Below are 13557 nucleotides of genomic sequence, written 5' to 3'. Positions count from 1 at the left end.
CATGGGAAATGATAATCCTTTTGTTAAACATGGTGATATATATCAAACTTACATTGAGTTCTGGTAGAATTCCACTTAGTTTCATATTTCTTTTTGAGTTATGTCCTAAATGGCTACACACATAGACTTTTTTTTCTTTGTAATATACTGTAGTTGTGCTCATCATAGGTGTTCAAGTTGGACATTTCTTAGTTAATTAAGCTGCCAACTGGAGATGCCTTGGAAAATAATTTTTTTTCTCTTTATCTGCTAGAGAAAAACAATTTAAATGTCTTTGTTCTAGTTCTTTGGTTTTGGAAGTATTGTTTTAAATTTATGTTTTGCTAAGTTTTCTGAGGCATGTTTGATAGTTGCAACAGCTGCTGCTATTTGCTTCTTTTTGCTTCTTTCAATTTTATTGATATATGTTTGGATTTTTAATATCTGGTTACATAATTGCCGGTATGTTTATTTCAAAATGTTTATTTATAACTCTAGGAAGCTGAATGATTTTTCTTTGCAGATAGGTCTTCACCTTTTAACGGATAAGTCACAAAAGCACAGCCCCTTCATGTTGATGGACTCAGCAGAGAATATGAGCACTGAATTGATGCTAGTGATACTAGTGATGCTGAGGACTGATCTTGTACCAGGCCAGATCCTATTTAGGCAAATTGTTCTTGTTCGGTTGTCCGGTAATACTCAGAGCTGTCAGTCTGGTTCTCAGCTGGTTTTAAGTTAAACTTTGTTGATAAAACTATTCAAAGAAACTTGATAGTGAAACATTTTCATTCAGGAAATGCTGATTTGTTGAAAGCTAAATATATGATGGAAACTGCCTCCTCGGGTAAAAGTTAGTATCTAAACAAATATTTGGGAAAAAATTTGAAATTTGTCTGTTTTGTTTTAGTCTTTTCAGAAAGGAACTTTTAAAAATAAATTCATGGACTTTTTCCCTAAAACCATTAATTACCCGTTCTGCTCTTACTGCTTTGGTTTCTTAGGTCTATCTGGAGAAACCAAGGTGTCTTCTCGCAGCCATTTGTGTTGCTATTAAATGATTTTTAAACTTCTCTATTCCTACTATGGCTAATTACTTCTAGTTAAATTAGAAAGAATAGAAAGGGGAATTCAGAGAGGAATTCACAAAGCTCTGCATGGGAAGGGCGGTGTAGCTTCCTGGTCACAGCTGTTTTGAGTGACAAAGGAGCATATCCCAGTGGCAACTGAAACCTGTTTAGCCGTCAGTCAGTCAGTGTAGGTATACTATCGGTGGAGGGGATAGAGACAGATTGTGCGAAGACCAATATGATCGACAAAATGTCCGTTTATTACAAGAAGGATACTCATTATATACTGCTTCTACATCCTGTCGCATGATCAGCTCTTCTACAGTATTGGGTACATAAGAAAAACATACTTTGTTGTCCAGTGCTAATTGGACTACAACAGGTGTCCATATGATCTTGAGGGCACACGTTTACCCTCTTGAAACTCCACCTTCACCTTGGCACTGATCCTCCTTTGTTCCAGCTTCAAGGGCTGAAACCATGTTAGCTACGCAGTGTCTTTTACTGTTTGTGCTTTAGCTATGCCAAGGCAAGGCCTACAGAAATGCACAGGAAATTGTTCACACACAGTCTTTGTTCTCCCAACAGTATACTCAAGTCTGAAACAGGCTATGAAGTACAGGGATATCTCTGGAAATATGTTGGTCATAGTAAATGTGTCTGCATTACTTTTTGCTTGTAAGTTCTTCCAAGATATTAACCACAGAAGAAGTGGGAAATGTGTAGTAGGAGAATGGAGGTGCTAATTCCCTTCTTTGTGACATGCAAACAATAGACACCTCAGCTCCTACTAGACATTGTAGGTTTTCTGACTGATATATTTTGTGTTTGGGTATGCAGTGTTTTTACATGCTTTGGTTCAGTAGTGAAATATAGAAACATGGCTTGGATTGCGTTTGTCATCTTCTGTCATCATGAAAAAGATCCATGTAGAAAGGAATTCATGAGTCAATGAAAAGTTTAGAGCTGGAGTTCTATCTGACAATGAGTTTCCTTCCTGAGCCTGTGTCCTTTCAGTTGAGGGCTAAAATCAAGTACAGTTCAACATATCTTCTCTGGGCTGCTGCTTAGCCAGTTAGAATGCGTATATTAATTAGCAGTGAACAAGAGTCTAATTTGGAACTAGCTGCAATGTGTACGGCTTCTTGCTTGTAAGTTAGGAGGATGTGGGGAGGAAAGATCGTGAAGATATCATAGGCAGCAGACTTGTGAATGATGTGGTTACTTGCCAGGGAGACATGTGGCAGTGCCACAGGAAATCAGATTTCTTTAAATATGCCATTGATAGATTAATTTATTATTGCAGTGAGAATACAGTCTAGGTCTATAGAAAAATAAATTTGGAGGATGGGGGCATTAGAGGTACTAAATAATTTCTTTTGCATTATTTTTCACTATAGTAGGTAAAGAGGAGATACATTTTCTTGCCAGGTAATGAAATTAAGCTCCTAGTAAAAAAAAAAAAAAACCCACGAAAAAATGCTTTGTGAAACTTCTGTGGCTGGTTGGTATACATTCAGGAGTTCAGAAACACAATAGTGAAGTGGCAAAGTTTCTACTGAAAGGTATAATCAGTCGTAAAGCTGGTATATAGGACAGAAAGGCCACATGTGCCTTTCTGTAATAAGGATCCTAAAGTTTCCTATAAATTAAAGTAATGAGTCTTGCTCCACTAGGAGATCTATATTAAATAGAAATAGAATTTTAATTCAGAGATAAATGTAAGTTGGGGAAAAAACCCCAAACAAAACAAACAAAAAAACCCTAACCCAAAACACCCAACCCATGTCTTATCTATTAGAATTCTTTGAACTGAGAAAAATAACATCCAGTGGAACTATTGCAAGTTTTTAAAAAGTTTTTTACAAGTTTTTAGCAAGGACTGTTAAGCCAGCAAGTTGTCTGGAAAGTTTTATTACAGATCAAAAAAAACCCCAGAAAAAGAGTAACTAGTCAGTTTGCTACACTGCACGTGGCTAACTGAAGATACAGAATACAGAATGTACATGGAGTGTAAAATTAAATGTTTGAAAGGAAGAGGTTCACAAGGACTGGCATTTTATAAAGAATGAAAATAAAAACAAGTTGTTGCAAGGTAATATGGAGTGTGACTTTACAGTAGATTAACTATTCTATAGTGTTCATCTGTGTGAACACGTGCTTGTGCAGCTCATGTTTGCTACACGAGATAACTCGTCCTTCGTTATAATGTGGGCTGCAAGAGTCCTGTGTTCAATGACTGTGAAGTTAGGGGTGTGCTGTAAACTCAGACTTGAGCCTATCTCCTGGTAATATATTAGTACATCTGTGTTCTTTTGTTGATTATTATTAGTAAAACTAAGAGAAATTTAATAGCTTCATTAATTGGACAAGACACTGGCAGATGAAGTTCAATGTTTACAAATAGTAGGGCAATCAATAATTTTAACCACTTAAATGACTAATTTAAAGCTTATTTCTTTAGGAAAGAAAAAAATGAATTTTATTTTGGAAAGCTCAGTGGAGATACCTGTTCTAAGTCAAGCAGTAAAGGCAGCAAATAAAAGGTTTTAATTGTTTAAGGAACAGGATAAGAAATAGTATGTAATTATGTAAGCATGAATTACATAACCTCCCTTTAAAAACTGTTTTCAATTCTGGTTGCCATTCTTTAAGTGAATTCGGGGAAAAATAACTGGGATTCACAGATGAATGACCGCAACAATCAACGCAAAATGAAATTTTAATGAGGAAGTGAAAATATTAAATTTGTTTAGGGAGGAGATGGGCATGAAGGACTTATACAGAGCAGTGGAAGGCAAGGTAAATAAAGTTGATTTTATTCATGTTTCTTATAATAAGAAGGGGATATTCAGTTTAGTAGGAAGATACTGGAATAAAAAATGATAATAAAAGTGAATAGTTATTGTCACAGAATATACTTACCTTCTGAAACTCCCTGCAACAGGATACCATTGAGGCTGAAAACTTAACAGGCTGTAGTTACCTCAGACAGAATAATGAGCATTTTGCAAATGATAGATCCCTAGGTTTTAACATACAGAAATAACAAATTAATTTCCCTTATCAATAAAATATTTCAGTTAAATGCATGGAAGCTTAAATTTCTTCCATCTTCTGAGATATGTCAGATGGGATAGCGAGTTTGCTGGGCTGTTGCTCTGAACTGACCTTTTATCTTGTATAATGAAGAATGTGGGCTATGTTGCTGCTGCCATATTTGAGATTTTTTTTTGCTGCATTGCTTTAGTGTAGTCAAGCTAAATATTTTCTTTATGGCAAGTGGGTTACTGAGACACTTGTGATGAAATCAGTATCTGAAATTAGTGATTTCCCTAGTTATGTCAATCAAATGATTGCTAATTATTTTTACAGAGTGCTGATGTGTTTGTCAGTATGTGTAGTGATTCACCCACAGTGTTGTCAGCATGTTAACAATACAATTTTTCAATTGTCCTGAAATTTTGTTGCTCAGTTTGCCCGTTGCTCTGCATGAGCCTAAGATGGCAACAGTACAGTTGGAGAATCAAGGCAGGTACATTGGTGTTGAGCTGGGGAATGAGACCTGAAGATACAGTTTCGTAAGCCCCTTTCATTGGATAGGGACTTAATTGCCTTTCTTGCCTTGATTTGTGATCTAGGGATCTTACTGGCTACTGTGTGACTTCTGGACAGCTGAACTATGAGGGTTTTTTTTACTTGCACTTACTGTTAGCTGCTGGCCTTTCATGGTGGATAGATGGATGAAGACTGTGACCAAAATAATCCAGGCTACTTTTCTCTCTGCTGTGTTTCTTACCAAGCCTTAATTCTAACGTCTAAATTTTAAATTTCATGTATGTTTAGCATAAAATATTTCCATGTGCTTGCACTGCAGGACTTTCTACAGAGAGGACATTAAAATGCACAGCATGTGTGTAGATCTAGAGCCAGGTGGCTGGATCCTGGATACCTATGGGTTTTTTCTTTGTGAATAGCATGCTACTTCTCTCTGAAGTATGCTGTAAGGTAAAAAGAAGGTTTTCTTCTGCAATGCTGTATCTGTGTGAGGTCTGTATCACTTCCTGGTGGGGAGGGCTACAGTTGATATCTACCAGGCTATACTACTTTGTAGTTATTAATGCTAGTGAACTGAAGAATGTGTTGAATTGGCCAGCTTCACCAGGAGGAGGAGGAAGAGAAGGAGGGGAAACGTGGTAGGAGCTCTGACCCTCTCTGTGAGGGAGAGTGTGAGATTTCACGTCCCAGCTATCATCAGGAATAGCTCCAGTTCTTGCAGTTGAGGAGTTTAATCACAGGGATAACATCAGACCACCCAGGCAAAGGCTATACAGAGCTGCCTCCATTTCTGCTATGCAGTCAGTACCCAAGATCCAGCAGCCAGGATTTCTGCAAACATACTGACAGATCCATAGGAGGATGGTGCTTTTCTTATTGTATGGTTTTTATTTAGACAAAAGGTTGAAATTAGCAAGAAGCGGATGAGTTTACTAAACCTTAGGACCAGGGAGAGGGAGTGAGGAAGAATTGAACGCTTTATGGTGTCTTGTGGAAATGTGCCACAGGAATCCCAAAATATCGAGCTTCATCATGTTAAACATCAGCTACGACAATATTGGAAGCCACACCACTCCTCATTTACCTGTCTTTGCACAGTGTGGTACCCTGGCCTGCCTCATCCTGAACAGAAGAAAAGTACCACAAAGCAAACTACCAGTCTGCCAAAACACACTGTACAGGACCCAGTGGATATCAGCTCTTTCATGTCTAGAGCTGAACAGCACAAGGTGGTGACTGCAACAAGACCGATAAACTCAGCGTGCAGCAAATACTTACAGGAATTTGGTGGGGGTGCTTTCCCACTGAGGTGCTGTGTTTTGAGTTTTTTTCAGTGATAAGCCTTTGCTTTGACTCAACCCACTTTATCTGAATCTTAATCAGATTATTTTCCTTATGTAACCATTTCATTGGTTTTTGCCCTTCCACTGATGGAGAGGAAGGGAAATGTAAAGAAAAAAGGCATCTTACTGTAGGAAGAGGAGCAAGAGGCAGGAGATAAGTCTGAGGGGCATTCTTCTCCTCTTGTACACACACCTCTGTACTGGTGTAGGGCCCCATCCCCTTCTCACCCCGGCTGTTCACACAGAAGCTGGAATTACTTTTAGTACTACTAATTTGTAGCATCAGCAGTAATGTAACCATCTCAGCAGAGGCTGTAGGAAGTGAAAATATCAGTGTAGTTTCTGCAGTGCTCAAATTGAACCCCTTTTGCTCTGAGGCTCCAAAGGGAATAGGAGGAGAGGGTTTTGTTATTATGCAGCAACATCTGTAGATAGTCACCAAACAGGCCAGGCTGAGCAGCTAGAACTCATGTTGGGAAAGATTACACCCTGATCATCAAACTTCTGGCAGGATTGTGCCTTATAAAAATCACTCCCACTGGGAGGTTCTGAGGCAGAGAGTGTCTAAATGAAAGCCTGACTTTTTCAGGAGAAGGAAGAGGAGAGTTCAGCCATCCACAGCAGCAGCACTAACTTGGGTTTTCTTTTTTCATTGTTAAATGGATGCATATGCTGGAGACACTACAAAGGAATTTGCAAGTTTGTCAGGTTTCCCAGGAATGTCTCTGGCAGGTCTTTGTCTGGAACATTTTCTGGAGACTGGAACACTTGTGCTCTGTATGCATATGTATATCCTGTAAGCTGGTAGGCTCAGAGAGCAGAGAAGGAATGTCACAGGCCTTTGGCCAGATCAGCCTTGGTAAACACACAGATTTCACACTTCCTAGCCTGCTAGCCCCAGTTCTTCTCTTCTGGCTGGTTCCTCCTGCAAATTTAAGTCTGTACGTAAAATGAGGGTGCTTTAGTAAGGGGTACGGTCAGCAAGATGGTCTGGGTAACAAAAAGGTGATTCTAGAAAGATCTGTATTGCGTGGTTTCTTCACAGAATTTGTAGTGGGATATTTTGTGCCACTATTCAGACAGTGATTTTGTGTGTGTTTTATTTATGGTTTGGGGTTTCCTTTGCCTCTTAAGAGAGAGTGGTATTTATTTCCCGTACTGGGATGGCCTTCAGTGTCTTGTTGCATTAAGGAAGGCAAGGCAGCTGGACTGTTTCCAGTAGTACTGGCAGACCTGTGTGCTGTGTTAGACCAAGTCATGCTAGCCTGCGCTAGATCACAGATGTACATAGGAGCTCTGTGGTAAAGCCAAGAAAATACAACATACAGTGGGGAGAGAAGAGATTAACAGTGAGTATTTATAGTTATAGCATCTAGTCATAGTCATCTCTGAAGGCAGAAAAATATAACTGAAAGAATAAAGCAAAATTCTCTCTTTTTTTTTTTTTTTTTTTTTTTTTTACAAATGGCAAGTTCTTAGCTCTTCCCCTTTGTTCAAAATTTTACTGATCTTGAAAGCCTTAGATGTATCTGTCTGAGAAAGGCTTGACTATAGTGATAAGGAAGTGACTATCAACTACAGTGATAAGGAAGCCAGGTAATGAAAGAAAAAACACATTTCATTTACAAGCTATTGGATAAAGATGGCATTGCTGGACGAAAAATAAGTAATAAAATGGAGAATTAGGGATTTACTGAAGGGTTCTTGAGGGAGTCAGACTGGGTAAACATGTGGATACATATGCAGAGAGAGCACATGGGTAGAAATAGATCAAAGGGCTAAGGAGAACACATTATAAATGTTGAGACATTTTTGCACATTTTCAGTTTTCAGGTAGAATGGTTCCCTCTTTGAGCTTATGATGCAGTGTCATCTTGTCCTGTCTGACACATCAAAACTTTAAGATTCTGGTCTGGTCATAAGGTAGAGTAGCAGTGATCTTATGTGCATCTTACCATGATCCTTGTCTAATCTTTCTTTAAACAAAAAAGTTTCTTAATAAACTGTTCATTTATATGTACCTTTGAAACTTGTTGATAGATTACATTGTGCTGAAAACTTTGTCTTCTCCCATTTCTGACTGTGAACTTTTTATCATTTTGAAGGTTTTTTTGGAAGAGAGAAAGTAGGCCTATGATTACTGCATTCTTTTGGCATACCTCTTAGCCTTGGTGTTTGAGATATGGTTTGAACTCTGGAAATCTTATCCTCCTCACTAGTCAGAAAGATCCAAATGGAAATGTGAGATGCGTGAACTGGAGGGGATGCAAGTGTGTCTCCAAGTAAGAGAAATGATTTTAAACTTTGTAGATTTTTGTAGATCTCCAGTCCCCAGCACTTTATAGGCATATGATTGGCTTCTGCCAGAAAAATGCTAAACCTGCCAACTGGGGAGGGTCAAGTAAGCAATTTTTGTAGTGTACTGCTTGCTCAGTGTTGTAACACATAGTCCAGTCAAACTCAGGATCTGCTGTTCAGGATGTTGGTAATGAAAATTTAAGTAACTTTTTCACTACCTGCCAATAGGGACAGAGTAACAACTTCTAGTGATGATGTGTCAACCTATTCATCCTGGTTGACTCCTTTAAACTAGCAAGAGAAACACGCAGGCTTTCAGGGGGCTTATCCTGAATCTATGGAGGCTGATCTGTAGCACTGGCTATTGGTTGTGGGGTTTTTTTGGTCATTGTTATAATTCACTGATTTAGCTTCTTTGAACCATTAGAGAAGATCAAAAAGAAAATACTAACTTTATTATAGAAACAAGATTATTGAATATGATCATGGAAACTCTGGAAGGACTAGTAAATGTAGATCAGAAAAGTTAAAGATATTAAGCTCTTCTTCTGACTCTTCCTTGTGATTGCAGTCATTAACTTACCTTGTAACACTTAAAAGTAAATGTAAAAAGGTGTCTTGGTTTGAGACAGGTTGGAGAGGCAGAGACCTCATACAGAAGTCTCCTCTCTCAGATTCAATACCTCCGGTTTCTCCAATACAGAGAGAGAGATACCAAATATACCCAGGTGTAAGTGAAAAAATAACTCTGTACCAGGATTAATGCTAATAACAATATTGATAAAACTGAGTTAAACCAACTGATGAGGAGGAACTTCCCGAGCCCCACCCACCAGACCAAATCAAGATGGTGGCTGGTCTCCTCCACCTGGAAAAAAACCGCAGCCACAGGACAGAGACAAGATGGCTTCCCTTCTATGTGGTTTGCCTCCCCCATGCTTGGGAATCCTGTCAGGAAAGTTGGAGAGTCAGTGTTGGCAGGAAATGGCAGATAGTGGGATTTGATACTGGCAGATGCTTGCGTGGCACTGTAGTGAGGCTGCAGTGCTGGTACAGGCAGTCGGGGCAGGACTGCGGACCCCCCAGGCGACTGGAAGGACCCGCAAGACACCTGTTGGATCCACGACACGACTTGGTTGTTGCAATTTCGATATTTGTTGGTTGAAGTGGTGGTTGCAGTCTGGATCCGTCAAGGTGATGGTAGAAGCCTCAAAACTCAGTTGTATACGCTCAAGTTCAGGTGGGAATGCCTCCAATACCTCCCCTGGAGCAGGGAGTTTTGCACTGGATGATGTAATACTGTGAGTCGTGGGATACTAGGGAGTCTTTGACGCTTTCTAAGATTTTGCAGCTGAGTCCATTATGGCTTGTCAACAAGAGATGAATACCTTCAGGCTTGGCGTGAATGTTTGGGGGAGTTATCACAGCTGAGTAATCTATGTAAGGAAAAAGAAACACTACCCCACCTCTTAGGGTTTGCTTCTTTCCTTATCTTGTTTAACACCCAGCTTGTAGGCTGAGGTGTTGGATGGGCACGTCTTCAGCCCCTGGCCTGGGTGGCCACTCTGGACACTGTTAGCAAAGCACACTGCTGATTGAGCCATGAACACCAATAGTCCAGTCTCTTACAGCACCTGGGCGGTCACTGCAGGTGATCCACAGGTGATCCAATGGTCGAGTGAGTGAATCACTAGCAGTTCAGTCTCTTAAAGAAGGCAAAACAGCGAAAAGGCATATTAGGAGGAAAAAGAAAAGGTGGATACCAGAATTTTTGTGTAATCCAGGACAAAAAGTATTTTAGCATTATGCAATAATTTGTCTTTTGGCTTATTAGCATTCTACTGAAGTAAGTATAACAGTGCATATATGTGCTGTTTCTAACACAGGGCTCTATTTATCAATATGGCTGTGACAACCCACATGTTCTTCCCTCCCCTGTTTCTTTGTGTTATATGTTAAATAGAAGTACATTAAGTGGGCTTTTCTCCTTCCAGGAGAGCTCTTTGGTATTTACTGTTTACTATCCCATGATGTTCTTTTGTCAGCATGTTCCTTTCAGCTTCTGATGTTTTTGCTGTCCCAGACAGTTTAAAAATTGTGGCAAAACTTTATGAATCTTTCTGTCTTGAGAAGTGTTAGCTATGTATTATCTTACCTTTTATAGACTCCATGAAGAATGCATTCATGTGAGATGTTTGAAAATAGGGATGCTTGAAGTGTGCATTACAGCATACACAGGTCTCCTGTCATACTGTCATTGTCAGGAAAAATACTCTGAAGTCCATTGCTGCTAATGAGGAACAGAAGTCTTAGCAAGCAGGAGAGTTTGAACCCATCTTGTTGCAACTCAGTGTGAAAAATAACTTTATTCTTGTAGATCCACACTAACAACCACCTTCTCTGTTGAGCCCACTAGCCTGACTTTCTAGGGTTTAGGGGTATTTTTTTAATTCGTTTGTTTTTTGCTCCATTGTTACAATTTCTGAAGCTACAAGCTCTTCTTTATGGCTCTTTCGGTCCAGGTGCTATACATTACCTTCTTTTACACCAAAATACCAACTGATTTGTTGCTAAGTATTTGCCTCTGTGAAGGGAATAATGCAGTTCCATCAGGTGCACAGGAAGACTAGAAAATGAAGCCCCTGCTGACCACGGATGTGTTGGGGGTGTCTCAGCAATACTTCAATGCAACATCCTGTCAAGCTAGTTATAGCAGCTGAAATGTTTCAGTGCATGGCATAGTAACAAGCAGTAACACCCATCTGGTGTGACTGGCTGCACTGGCCGCAGCTAAACCTTGCTGGTATTTGCTCTCTCATTCTGAATCCCTTGCCTGTGTTTAATCTGCTGTACTTTAAACACCTGTCTAACTGGAATGTGTGAAATGACCCTACTACCCATGCAAAGCTATTTGCTCACCTGCTTTGCTTAGAGAGACAGCTTTCAAATAAACAATGATACAATGTTAGAGAGGAAAGCATGTAAGCATGTCACAATAATAGAGCAGGATTGAGGCCGTAATTCATCAGACTAAATGCATCTTAGTATCAAGATGATGAGAAGAGAAAATGTGTTAGCAAAGTTGTGATCGTTGTTGCTGACAAGCTAAGAATTGTATATAACCTGTTTCATTTACCATGTTGCCCTCTGTGTTTGCATCATTACCATTCTTGTTTCTTTTCAGACAATAAAGTCTTTGTAGCCAGCAACTGTCATTGTTAGGTATTTGTATAGTGCCTGGCACAATCAGAACTAAACCTAAATTGAAGCTTTCTGTTATTGCAATGAAGAAACGTAAAATTTTAATTAAATTCTACAGAACACAACAACATTTAAGGGTGAGGTATGGGCACCAAAATGACACCTAATGCTGTTTTCCATATAAGGTGGATAGCACTGCCCATTACTAAGCTTGCCTGATATGTCCCACTGTAAGGTCTTGTCTTAAATTAATTGTAGTGCTCTGAAACATCATCTATTTGGATTCATATTTTCTGTGTTTATTGTTCAGTGTTCAGAACACTTCAGGCAAGATGAAGTATTCCAGACAAAACCAAGGCTGGATTAAAAAAAATATTGTGTGCATTTTAATATCTGCAGAACTTTTAGTTTAAATCTCTGGATCTCCCATGCTTTGAAATAGCAATTTGGAATTTAAAATTTTGTCCGAGCTTGATTGCACAGTAGTTGTTTGAAAAGCTTCAAGTGAAATATACTCAGCAATACCTGAAGGTTCCCTCCACAGTGAGCATGCTAAACTGAATTTCTCTGTATCCCTAGTGTACTCCTTTTCTCCTGTGTTCTCAGTGACCTGGTCCTTGATGGTTTGGGGACTTGTCTGACTTCAGTACAGAAGGAGTGGGAATTCTGCCAAGGTGTGGAGAACAGCTAGGACAAGGAGGCTGTGAAATTTGTGCCTGGACATAATTTGGGAGAAGACACTGAGAACCATTCAGATGAAAGAACAGTTAGCAAAAGGAGTGGACTAGGGAGGGGAATAGAACTAGAACCACTTGTATAATAGGATATGTGAAGAATTAATAATGGAAGTGTGGAAAAACAGATCAAGTAACTACTCCTGTGGAAAGTTTCAGGCCTCAAATGGTGTGTCTCATAAGCCAGAACTAGTAGGGAGGCCAGTGCTGCAAATCTGTTAGAACAAAACTGTACTGAGAAAAACAAGGAGAATGACACCTGACATGCAGAAGCTGGAACTGACTAGGTGAGAATAGTGACACACAGATGAGAAGCAAGAATGAGAAAAGAATAGAGCTGAGAAGGGATGAGATGAAGTGGATGGCTGCTTTTGGAGAAGTGGGCAAAAGCCAAGTGTGTAACCACTAGAATTTAATTCTGTCCAGAACTTGATGTAGGAATTAAAGATTTCTGAACTTACAAAATGCTTAGGTGCCTTGTACTACTAAACCACAAAAGGAGTGACGACCTACTTCAGTGGCAATGTTAGTTCACGTTCTGGAGTTCATTGAGAGGATATGAGGTCTGTAATCCTGAACAAGCCCATTTTAAGTATGAGTGTAGTTATTTAATGAAGCTGGTTTGTACTCGTTCAAGTAATTGTGCACAAATTCTGGTAAAAGAGCGTTGTTAAGCTATGCTTAAGTTAACCCTTTAAGTGACCTAATAACAATCACCTTTGAGATCTGGAGCAGGTGCAGGGCTAGTTGTTAGACTCTTCTGTCTGTGTCCAATGTTTCATTGGCTATATGCCTTTCAGTTGCCACCAAAGTGAGGAGGGCCAACATAGGTAAATTTTGTTTGGTGTTTGATCCTAGTCTTGGTGCAGAACTGGGTGTTTTCACTGCTAGAAAGTAACACTTGATCATGTAATTAAAGGGAGTCATAAACTTAATTCTGGCAGGGCTTGACTGGGAGGCCTTTGCAAAGTTAGCTTTTCAATGTTTGTAGTGTTTTGTGACCTTCATTTTTTTTTCCCCCAAGTGTAAACCATTACACTGCTGTAGTAGATCCATTGTGTTGTGTATTTAGGCTTTCTTCAATACATTAACAGATAGCATCTACCTGCAGTTTGGTCTTTCAAGAAGATATGTAACTCAAGAAGAATGCTCAGAGAAAGAAACAGATACATATTATACGCTTAAAAACTCACAGATAACTTCTTTAGAGCTTGATCTAGCAAACATACACCTAACATGATTTTAGTACGTTTACTTGTGTGAACAGTTTGCAGGTGGTTGTGTGGGGAGCTTCTTTTGTGTGTTGGTTTTGAATTTTATATCCAAGGTACATATGCTTTTGTGTTGTGCCTGTATGTATGTATGTATGTATAG

General features: G+C 39.3%; 1 protein-coding gene across 10 annotated transcripts in view; it reads left to right on the top strand.

Annotated features, from left to right (window-relative positions):
• Positions 1-13557, top strand: part of TTLL5 (tubulin tyrosine ligase like 5) — a 131861-nt gene that overhangs the window by 64321 nt on the left and 53983 nt on the right. The window lies entirely within an intron of this gene.

This window comes from Corapipo altera, unplaced genomic scaffold, assembly GCF_003945725.1.
Source record: "Corapipo altera isolate COAL_440 unplaced genomic scaffold, ASM394572v1 23, whole genome shotgun sequence".
In the NCBI taxonomy this organism is placed as follows: domain Eukaryota; kingdom Metazoa; phylum Chordata; class Aves; order Passeriformes; family Pipridae; genus Corapipo; species Corapipo altera.
The sequence above is the reverse complement of the archived record's forward strand: the minus strand, read 5'-3'. Positions and strand labels throughout refer to the sequence as shown.